This window comes from Anopheles gambiae, chromosome 3 (genome assembly GCF_943734735.2).
Source record: "Anopheles gambiae chromosome 3, idAnoGambNW_F1_1, whole genome shotgun sequence".
Lineage (NCBI taxonomy): Eukaryota > Metazoa > Arthropoda > Insecta > Diptera > Culicidae > Anopheles > Anopheles gambiae.
This window is the reverse complement of record NC_064602.1, coordinates 48,567,658-48,579,674: the sequence shown is the minus strand read 5'-3', so window position 1 is coordinate 48,579,674 and position 12,017 is coordinate 48,567,658.

The window sequence follows — 12,017 nt, the reverse complement described above, 5'->3', positions numbered from 1 at the left end:
GTTGCGTTCTGAACAGTGCTCCTGCCGAAATCTGCCAAAATAATCTGGCCACACTGGTCCGCAGGTCAGGCGAGCTTTTTGGCGGCCACCGTCGTAAAACCGTCGCAAAACGTCAAAACCGGCGTCGCATGTACTGCAAACCGACGTCGCCAGCGAGCAAAACTCGCAACGATTTCGAGGCGCTGGCGACGGTCGTTTTTGACGTTTTGCGACGGTTGTTGACCTTTCGAGCGAGCTTTTGCCCTGCGGTCCAATGTGACCAGATTATATTGGCAGATTTCGGCAGGAGCACTGTTGAGAACGCAACCATTTAACCGTCTTGTGTACGACCAAAAAACTTTACGTAATCGTACAACCGCCTACACGGGTAGGCCATACAATTTGTATGGAAGAATGATGTTTTTTGTGATTAAAAGAGTATATCTTTTAGATTTGTTGTAAGATTTGAATTAAAACTGTCTTATAGGTTCATAATTTGAGCCGGTCTCGTCCCAAGTGCCACAAATCCACTAAACGACCACTAAACGGCTTCTAAACGACTCAAGTTCTCTACCTAAACGGAATATAGAAAGACTTCGTTTAGCAGACAGCAAACGACTCATGCGTTCTAAAAATAGCAAAAAAGCCGGTGGCGCTATCTGTTGGTGTGTACTCCAACCAGCTGAGCTTCATCGCTTGAAGGAGAGCTTTCTCATTTCCTCTGTACTGTTGTATGGTTTCGCATTGAAGTTATGCATCGCTAGAACTAGAACGGCGATACGATTGTTTAAATACTAAACTCCAACGGAAACCTCCAGCACTGAAGCAAGTGAGCTTTGAGTAATGGTCGTTGGTGTTGATACCCACGTAACTGACCACGCGACCATTCATATAGATTTTTGCTCAGAAAGTTAGAAGGCTATATAGGTGATAAGATATATGATAAGATATATCACCTATATGATAAGATGAAACTTGTCGAAACACATTGCAAGAAAAGGATTAGCAATATAATGATGAGTTGTAATACGCCATCTATTGATCAAACCAATGAAGCTGTGGAGCTTTCATTTTTTTCTATGGATATTCAATTTTCCAGTCGTTTAAGCGTAATCTGTAGCGCTTGGGGTAGTACAGTCGTCAACTCGTACGACTTAACAACATGCCCGTCATGGGTTCGATCCCCAAATAGACCTTGCCGCCATACGTAGGATTGACTATCCTGCTATGGGGGGAAATCAATTAGTCACTGAAAGCCAAAGCCCACTAGTGGTACAGGCAGGCCTTGACCGACAACAGTTGTTGAGCCAAAGAAGAAGAAGAAGATAGGTTCATAATAATGTTTTATAACATATCGTTGTAAAATTATAATTTTAAAAATCCTATCAATATTTTTTTTAATCAAAAATGTGCAGTAAGGCACGTGTCTGTGCTCCATCGCATGCGATTTTATCGCACGTGCTGTCAGACGCTTTTTTGTATAATATTGCGATTATTGGGATGATTTTAATAATAAAACGATTATGAAAAATTAAGTTGAGATTGTTCCTACAAAACACCACACATTTAGTTTGACAGATAAAATCGGATGCGGCGTCCGATGAAATCAAAAATTTTTGATTCCGTCGTACTACGAAATCGCACGTCCGACGTTATCTGTCAAATCTCATATCAAATTTTGACAGGCCTTCCGATAAAATCGCATCCGATGGAGCACAGACACGAGCCTAACTTCAACACCCCAACCGGCCTTGCCGCATGTTTTAAGTGGATGAATAGTCTTTTTCTAAGTTTTACTTACGTTTCTTTCAAAAGTTATATACATTTTTCAATTGTTTTGCTTGTTGTATAAACATATATGTTGACGATCTATAAAATATACTCATCTGTGTTGTGTACAGAAACAGTGCAGTGTAACCGCGACTCGATGCTGTCGTGGAACTGACAGCATCCGACGTCCGAATGGCCGTTAAGGGCTTCGGGAGCGATCGGGCTACCGAGGGTTCGCACTCGATCATAGGCTGCGACCCGACACGCACAACAGTCTTGTAGCATATACAGTGGAACGTCGATTATCCGGGCAGCTCGGGACCGGGCGTTTGCCGGTTAATCGATTTGCGCGGATAATGGTCTAAGAAATGTCAAATTCATATAAAAATTAAATAATCCACTAGTTTTATGATTAATTCACCTTGAATCAATCGATAAATCGTTAGTAGAATATTATTTTAATCAATAACTATAGGTTGTTGTTCATGAACAACTGTTCATGAACAAAAATAAATTTCGAAAACACCACTAGACACTACAGAGCTGCACAAAAAACTGGTTGCCCACTGGTTGACTATCGCAGCAAATGTTCACTGTACGTTTGAACAGCTGTCACATTTATGCGCACGGTTAAGGCGGCGCTCTAGCAGCAATCGAACACGACATCCGACACGAACAAACCCATATAATCATATGTCGGTGCACTGTCAGACACAAACAAACAAACAAGACAAACATGTCAAATCCCATACATTTTTGATGTTCGATGTCGTGTTCGATTGGTGCTAGCGCCGGGTAAGCCGCCCGCCGGTTAATCCGCCCCCGGATAATCGACGTTCTACTGTATATTATTTATATTAGAATATAGCGATTGATACAGAAGAGCCGCGTGTGTCCTTTAGTATCCTCAATTGTGCACCAGTCCGAAACACAAAAATCTGTTTTATTAAAAACTGGCTCCGACCGGCTCCAGACAACTTCGGAACCTCCTCCACTCCAATCCAACGGAGCCGGCTCTGCACCCACGGCTCCGAAGCTGACTCCGCTCCAGCTGCTCCGGAGCCGGCTCCGCACCAACTACTCCACGTTCACGGCTCCGGAGCCGGTTTTTACAGATTGCACCAAAACAATCATTTTAAATATTTTTTAAAACAGGAATATCCATAATTAGCTGAGTAAATAATGTTGAAAGGAATCTATAAAAAAATCGATAAGTTTTGAACATTGTTCAACAATCACACAATCACATCGGGTGTTATATTCTACACTTGCGAGATGATAGATTCGTTTTATACGCTATCATACAATGCCGTCTCTATTTGTTGTGGGCAGCCGTGCCGACCCCTGGACTTGCTGTGGCAGTTGCGCTGCCACCGGTCAACGTCCAGGGGAACGACAGTGTGTCACGCACACTGTCGCACACACTAAGCAGCGCAAGGCTTAGTGTGTGCCGAGCGCACAATTAGAGTGTGTTTGCGAGCCGATCGAGCAGGAGCTCTCGGTAGGGGCGCTCGGTGCGGCTGGTGGGCGGCCACCACACTTGTTATTTTAAAGTGTATTGTGTATCTTATTTATTTTGTATGTTGTATGAGTGTAATAAAATATTTAAGTACAAAAGTTCTAAACATAAAACTATTGAAACGTTAGTCCAGAGCCGTTGGTCCGGAGCCGTTGATTCATCGCCGGCTCTGGAGCCATTGATTCGCCGCCGGCTCCGGGCTGTTGGTACGGAGCCGGCTCCGGAGCTGTTGGTGCGGATCCGGCTCTGGAGCTGTTGGTGTAGATCTGGCTCTGGAACCGTGGGTGCCATTGGTGCACTCCAAAACACCCATTCCTATTCGGCAGTAACACTATGACAAAAGTATGAATGTATGTGTTAACTTTCAGCCAATTATATTTCGTTTGCCTGTAGTGGTTGGTATCATTTTAAAAGAGATGATTTCAGTGTTAATTTCAAAATATTGTTACACATCATGCAATAAAATTTAACTGTACACAACTGTAATACAACATTTGAAAGAAAAGAAAAAACATAAGCATCCACTTAAAACATGCGGCAAGGCCGGTTGGGGTGTTGGAGTTACTGCACATTTTTGATTAAAATAAATATTGATAGGATTTTTAAAATTCTAATTTTACAACGATATGTTATAAAACATTATTATGAACCTATAAGACAGTTTTAATTCAAATCTTACTACAAATTCAAAAGATATAGGCTGGTATTATTGAATCCGTTCGTAGCGGCGGCGTATGTCCCGACACTCATTTTCCTAACGTACTAGATCGTTGCTACAGTTATTCACCGCGGCGTTGTAGGACCGGGCGCAAGAAATGTGTTGCCATCCCTATAATTTCATGTGAGCGCCGTACGTTCCCGCTACGAACGGATTAAATAATACCAGCCATACTCTTTTAATCACAAAAAACATCATTCTTCCATACAAATTGTATGGCCTACCCGTGTAGGCGGTTGTACGATTACGTAAAGTTTTTTGGTCGTACACAAGACGGTTAAATGGTTGCGTTCTCAACAGTGCTCCTGCCGAAATCTGCCAATATAATCTGGTCACATTGGACCGCAGGGCAAAAGCTCGCTCGAAAGGTCAACAACCGTCGCAAAACGTCAAAAACGACCGTCGCCAGCGCCTCGAAATCGTTGCGAGTTTCGCTCGCTGGCGACGTCGGTTTGCAGTACATGCGACGCCAGTTTTGACGTTTTGCGACGGTTTTGCGACGGTGGCCGCCAAAAGCTCGCCTTGCCCTGTGGGCAAAGTGACCAGAAATACCGATGTATATATATATTTGGGTTTGAAGGAAAAAATCTCAATTTTTTGTAATCATTGAACGATGAAACTCAGCCAAACAATCAAATCAATCTAAATAATCCAGCGAAAATCAAATTACAACACGTACGATAAAATCGTATCCAATGGAGCACTGCAGTGGCCCTAAGCGGTCGCGTGGAGCCCCAAGAAAAAGAACTTGCCACTACTGAGAAAAAAGAATGAGCATCTTAGTTATTCTTTGGTTTAGAATTCCTAGTACCATTTTCAGATCAACACTTCAGAAAGACCTTCATTTGTGTAACCGCTGAACCAAATCTAATTCATATCCTAAGTAAAGGATGCATATTCTTTTGAAATGGAACTTCAATTTTGCGCATTAGTACCACCCCCCCCCCCCCCCCCCCCCCCCATCACGCTTAACACTTCTTTCGCATTCACTTCTTTCAACTCGAGTAAAGTTTCGAGTTTTAACCTACCGAAAACTACCGATAAAATTTTGATGCGCCTACCGAAAACCGCCAAAATAATCTGGCCACACTGGTGACAACCTGAACAAGCATTAAATGGTCAGGTTAGTTCATAAGCAGAAGGAAGATTATTTGACAACCGCAATGACAGATGCGTTTCAGGGCTGCTTACAAATGGAGTCGTTTCATGTCGACTGCTTTTTACGAATATCGAATTTGAAAATTCATAAAGAAAATCGAAAAATATCTGAACCAGTTTCTTTGTATGTGTGTTTTGGCATGCGGCTTTCGCTAAAGGCTCGTCAACACAGCTATTTTCCATTTTATTTATTTTTCTGTCTACTTTTTACCAATCATCTAGCATCACGAGCAAAATAAATTGAAATGGTCTTGTGGTCTAGATATCGACCTACAATCATTTCTCGCTTGGTTCTGTACTTTTTGTCCGATCTATCGTTGCATCAACTCAAACCATCCAAAGAGAGAAAATGAAAGCTTTCGAAACGATACCTCCGCTGTTTTTCGTATCCCACAACAGATGGAATCCCTACCCAAGTGCCACAAATCTACTAAACGACCACTCAACGGGTTCTAAACGGCTCAAGTTCTCAACCCAAACGGAAAATAAAAAGACTTCGATTAGCAGACAGCAATCAACTGATGCATTCTAAAAACAGCAAACCCAAGTGCCACAAATCCACTAAACGACCACTAAACGGCTTCTAAACGACTCAAGTTCTCTACCTAAACGGAATATAGAAAGACTTCGTTTAGCAGACGGCAAACGACTCATGCATTCTAAAAATAGCGAAAAAGCTGGTGGTGCTCTCTGTTGGTGGGATACCCCAACCAGTTGAGCTTCATCGCTTGGAGGAGAGCTTTCTCATTTCCTCTGTACTGTTGTATGGTTTCGCATTGAAGTTATGCATCGCTAGAACTAGAACGGCGATACGATTGTTTAAATACTAAACTCCAACGGAAACCAGCAGCACTGAAGCAAGTGAGATTTGAATAACGGTTGATGGTGTTGATACCCATGTATTTGACCACACGACTATTAACATACATATTTGCTCGGATAGTTAGACGGCCATGATTAGATGAAGCTAAGTGAAATACATTTGCGAGAAAAGGACAGCAATATAATGACAAGTTGTAATACGCCATCTATTGAACACACCAGTGAAGCTATGGAGCTTTCGTATTTTTTCTATGGATACAGGTGTCTCCCGAGATACGACTGTATTTGGGACCGAAAAAATGTCCCAAAGCAAGACGTAAGTCGAAAAATTCGTATGTCGAATATCTATGAATATAAAGTCTATAATCGAAGTTGAAGAGTTGGAATCTATGATATCGTATATTTTATTAAATATATGTTCGATAATGTTATAATTAAATTCCAAAAGTCGTACACAATGCAGATATACAAGATCGGCTAGTTTTCGAATCTTTGGAAATGTGTTTGTAACGGTTATCAGCCCAGAAATTCAAAAACATACATCAATTTCTTGTCAATGACTTCTTTTAACTGTCAAAATCAAATTCGTCGTATCTGTGATTATCTCGAGGGGGTCGTAACTCGGGGCATATAGACCATTCATAAAGATTTTTGCTCGGAAAGTTGGAAGGCTTTATAGGTTATCATAAGTTTACCTTGTCGAAACACAGTGCAAGAAAAGGACAGCAATACTATTATATTTTCCAGCTTTTTGAGCTTAATCTGTGGCGCTTGGCCATCCTTTTTTTGTTATAACCAAGATGACTAGCTACACAAAAAGTGGGTTCTTAGTACTGATTTTAGTAGCCTTGATGAGATTAGTCATAGTACACTAGACGGTCCGACCAGTAGTAATTTATGAACCTTGAATATTATTATTTTAGATTTTTTTTATTATAATCAATTTTATGCTCAACCCATCGCCGTACTTTGAAATGAGCCATGTCACCTACATACCTGTCATGGGTTCAAGACCCGAATGGAACGTGCCCCCATACGTAGGTCTAACTAACCTGCAATGTGTAATCAATAAGTTTGAAAGCTAAGCCCACTCGTGATAACTTTTTGTCGTGCAAAATAAAAAAATAAAACAATAAAAAACGCTCATCAACCATTTCATATTGTGCTTACGATCTAAATTGCGCTCTCCTTTGCTAGGATGAGCCGTGCCCTCCTTCCCTATTGCTGTTAATCTTTCTCTCTCCACAATGTCTGACAATACCTGTAGTAAGATGAGTCTGATTTACGAAGTATCAAATTAGATGAGAAATATTGAAAAAAAAAAAATAAAATATTTTACATGTGATTTTGAATGCAACAAAAATAATAACACGATTGCTTTTAAAAACTTGAGGTATGTTTCATTAATAATTTCTAGCATTATAATGAAAGTTTGAATCTTTTTCTTCTTCTTTTTTGGCACAACAACCGTTGTCGGGTCAAGGCCTGCCTTGTACCCCACTCTAGTGAAGTGAGCTTTGGCTTTCAGTGACTTATTGTTACCATAACAGGATAGTCAGTCCTACGTATGGAGGCACGGTCTATTCGGGGCTTGAACCCATGACGGTCATGTTGTTAAGTCGTACGAGTCGACGACTTTACCACCAGACCGGCCCTAGTGTTGAATAAAAGGAGATAAAATAAAACATAAGTTTTTAATGCAAAATTTTTGCTTATTTTTCATACATTTAAAACGTGCTCTAATTTGTTTAAACCTCCAATCGTTTACCGTCAGCTAGAAAGATTCATCTAGGGTTAAATATATAACACTTTACTTTACTCTTTCAATAAATATACCGGCGTTCTAATTATGTGGAACCAACACAAAATAAATGAAAAAAGAAGGATTAAAACGTTTAAGATATTTGCTCCAATGCACCTTCAAATTTGACCTTTTCTTAAAGAGCTTCAATCATATTCCAACTACTTTAAGCAATATTCAAAAGAAATTGCGTTCTTCAATTTCGTGTATTTTGATAATTATGTACTGCGGATAGTTACTGCGGATTCTGAACCCTATCAAATTGAAAGTATAATTTACTATTTACATTACTGATTTATACAGTAGGAATGCATTTTATTTGATTTCATTTTGCATCCATTTATTTTGATATTATAGTCATTAGAATCATCATGTTCGATCTCATATCCATAACCAAACAATAATAATTTCAAAACATTATAAAATAGTAGTTTTGGTATAGTTATCAGAGTTTTTTTTAGTCAGGAGGGACGGCATTGTTGTATTGCTTAAAAGTTATCAGAGTTTTATTAGCTTTTAATTTACCATGAAATATTTCAAAATTGGTAACATATTTTCATCAGTTAATATTACATGCTGATTACAGTTTTACTTTGATTGTAAAAAATCGTTTCCGTTTGCAATAAGTCTCAAAAGTAATAACAAATCATACCGATTACTTTAAGTTTTCTTTACCACCATAACTAGAATGATTCTAATGATACTAAACGAATCGTACGACCACATCTTGTATTCAAAAGAAATTTCAAACGAGGAGGAAAATTATTTGTTTTTAGTTTAATAAAACCAATAATTGGTGTAATTTATAGTTAAATGATTCATTTACAATTAGTTTCCTGATTGCGAGCGGCTGCGCTCAAGTGAGTCCCCCAGAGTTTTTTTCGTATAAATGCCATAAATAATAAAAGCACAAGGATGACTCCTACATTCATTCGATAATTACTTAGTTACAAATAATTTTTTAGCTAAAAAAAACTTAGTCTTTAATGAGCTTGGCATTCTGTGAGCAATTGTTTCACATACAGCAGCATAAAAAACTATATAGAGCCTAGCTTAAGATGGGATCGTACGGGTCATAGGAGATTTGATCACGCTACGGACATGATCCCTTTATCTCTATGCCAAAAAGGCAGAAAAAATTAACTGTATGATAATCGTTTTCAAATATGAATTTTGAATTCATGCTTTTCTTTATTAGATTCTAAAATGATCAACTCATTGTTTTTTGTTGAGTGGGCTACACCTTAACTTATAAGTTAATACCATTACCATTTGTTGCAAATATTTAAAACTAGCACAATTGATAAGTAATTATGAAAGTAAGTAAGTAAATAACGTTTAATATATTCACCAAGCCGTGTATCTGATTCGCATGACATTCAAGTATGTCCACACCTACGAACAAATTGGCGTTGGCTGCAAAAGTTTGTCTTTTACCGTTTAATTTACCAGAACTGCTCTTTACCTAGGTATAGCAGCTCATTTTACGGTTTGCCCGAAGAACTCTTGAACTTGGCCGTTCCTGTTCCATAAATTGTACTTCCCGAATTGGTTTACTGGGTGACATTGAATGTTGATAGGGGTGGTCTTAAGAACAGTTCTGGATATTTTTAGCATCGTTGCACTCTCGTGATGCAGTTAATCGTGTACAGACGACTTTTAAAGCTATTTTTATACTCAAGGTCCCAAGAACCTCAGGGGTCAATGCTGGACAAAATGTTTTATCATCAAGTTTCCTTTCCACTTGAATAAAATAAATAAAACCAAACCAGCGAACTACACTTCTTACTACGCTGCATGTACAAGTGCATTCTGTACCTACCCGACGCTGTTTTGAAGCGTTTATAATAACATGCAATCATGAGTAGTGGTAGAGGTAGTTTTTGAGTATTTTTTCAGTGCGTCAACGCATTCACAGAGTCTTGTGAAGACGCGAAAGTATGGGAGTTTAAAAGACACGCAATAATTGTGCAAAATTGTATTGTTTTTAATGTATACGTCTAAACGTTCAATGCTATGAACTTGAATACAAACTTAATGGTACAATAGTAAATAAGGACGATCATTACCTTTTATTTATTTATTTTGTTCATGTTTGTGTAGAATTATCACATTTGTAATAAGTGCAATTACGTGCTGGTTTCTCTTTTCTTCGTAATTTTCTTGTTGGCGTAATGACCTACGCGGTCATGCTAACATTCGAGACTTATTCAGCTGTGGGGGACGCTTCATACGAGGCTTGAACCCACGACGAGTATTATGAGAAGTCGTGCGAGATTGACGTCTGTACCACCGTCGTCAATTTACTTTTTTAAAAGATATCATGTATCTTGTAAACTACGGCCCAGTGATATGGTCAGATTCTGTTATTAATATTATCATTATCCTTAATAATAAACTATTATTTATTTTTACTTTTATTATTATTATTATTATTATTATTATTATTATTATTTTTATTATTATTCTTATGATTATGGTTATGATTATTATTATTATAATTATTATTATTATTATTATTATTATTATTATTATTATTATTGTAATTTTTTTAATTATTCTTTTTATTATTATTATCATAATTAATATTATTTTTACTATCATTATTATTATTATTATTATTGTTAATATCATTTATAGTATTTTTATTTTTATTATTATTATTATTATTATTATTCTTAGTATTATTATTTTATTATTATTATTAGTATTACTTTTATTATTATTATTATTATTATTATTATTATTATTATTATTATTATTATTATTATTATTATTATTATTATTATTATTTTTATTGTTATTATTATTATTATTATTATTCTTATTATTATTATTATTATTATTATTATTGTTATTATTATTATTATTATTATTATTATTATTATTATTATTATTATTATTATTATTATTATTATTATTTTTATTATTATTATTATTATTATTATTATTATTATTATTATTATTATTATTATTATTATTATTATTATTATTATTTTTATTTTTATTATTATTATTTTTATTATTCTTATAAATATTATTATCATTAGTATAAATATTATTTAATTTTATTAATTTTATTATCATTACTATTATTATTATTATTATTAATATTATTATTATTGATATTACTATTATTATTATTTTTTTTTATTATTCTTATTATAACTGTTATTATAACTATTATGATGAATTTGTATTATGATGATGTTTATTATTATTATTGTTTTTATTATTTTGATTATTATTATTATTAGTATTTTAACGCAATGATTAAAAAATGCTCAATGGGTCATAATTTCAGGGCGCAGGATTTTTGACGAGACAATAGTACTGCCGTCGAGATTCCAAGTTCAAAAAGGTCAAATACCGTGTTCAGGTCTTGGGGCATACGTAATAACCGATCTCTAGCGCCTAAGGAAGCCCGAAGCTTATCGTTGGCCAGGTTTGCGACGAGTTACATATATGTATATATACAACACATACATACACAAATAAAATATACAACACATACATAAATATTACATGTGTTTTGTTCATGAGGAACGGTCTGAAACGGTCGTACCGCTTAATTAATACTTAATGTTAACAATCCTTATAGCTTCTTTCAAACACGATTTTGTCATTACTTTTTTCTCAAACTTCCTCTTTTAAAATTGATTGCTGCTGTAATTGTTTAGATCAGTTAGATTTAGTTAGTGGAGCTCGTATGCACTACCTTTCATAATGATAGCCTCACCTAGTTTTTGTTGATTTTGAACAATTAAAAATTATCGGATAATTTTGAAAAAAAAAAACTCAATCAATCCTTTCTCAATTCTCAGACTTCCTTTTATTGTATGCGAAACTGCTCTAATTATTCTTCATTTATCTCTTACGGATAGTTTTTCTTGACGCCCCGTAGACATCCTTTTGCCTTAAGCACTTGGATGATTGAGATAATTGTTAATGACTTTCGTAGATCTTTGAATAAGTGCGCTGATTTCTCGATTTGATTTGCCAAATGCATGGTAAACATCAATTTGGCCTATTTCGTAATCAGAGAGCTATTATATCTAAACTGGAACTAAAATTTAATGTAGGACAGTGAAAAATTCAAATGGCTGCCAAATTAAATTTGATTTAAAATTTGATACGCCGTCTTTTCAAAGTTTTTTTTTATCATAAAGAATATTTCCAACCTTTTTTTTGAAATTTTTTGTTGTAAAAGTTTGCTCAGACGCATTGGAAAACATGATATTGTCCAAAAT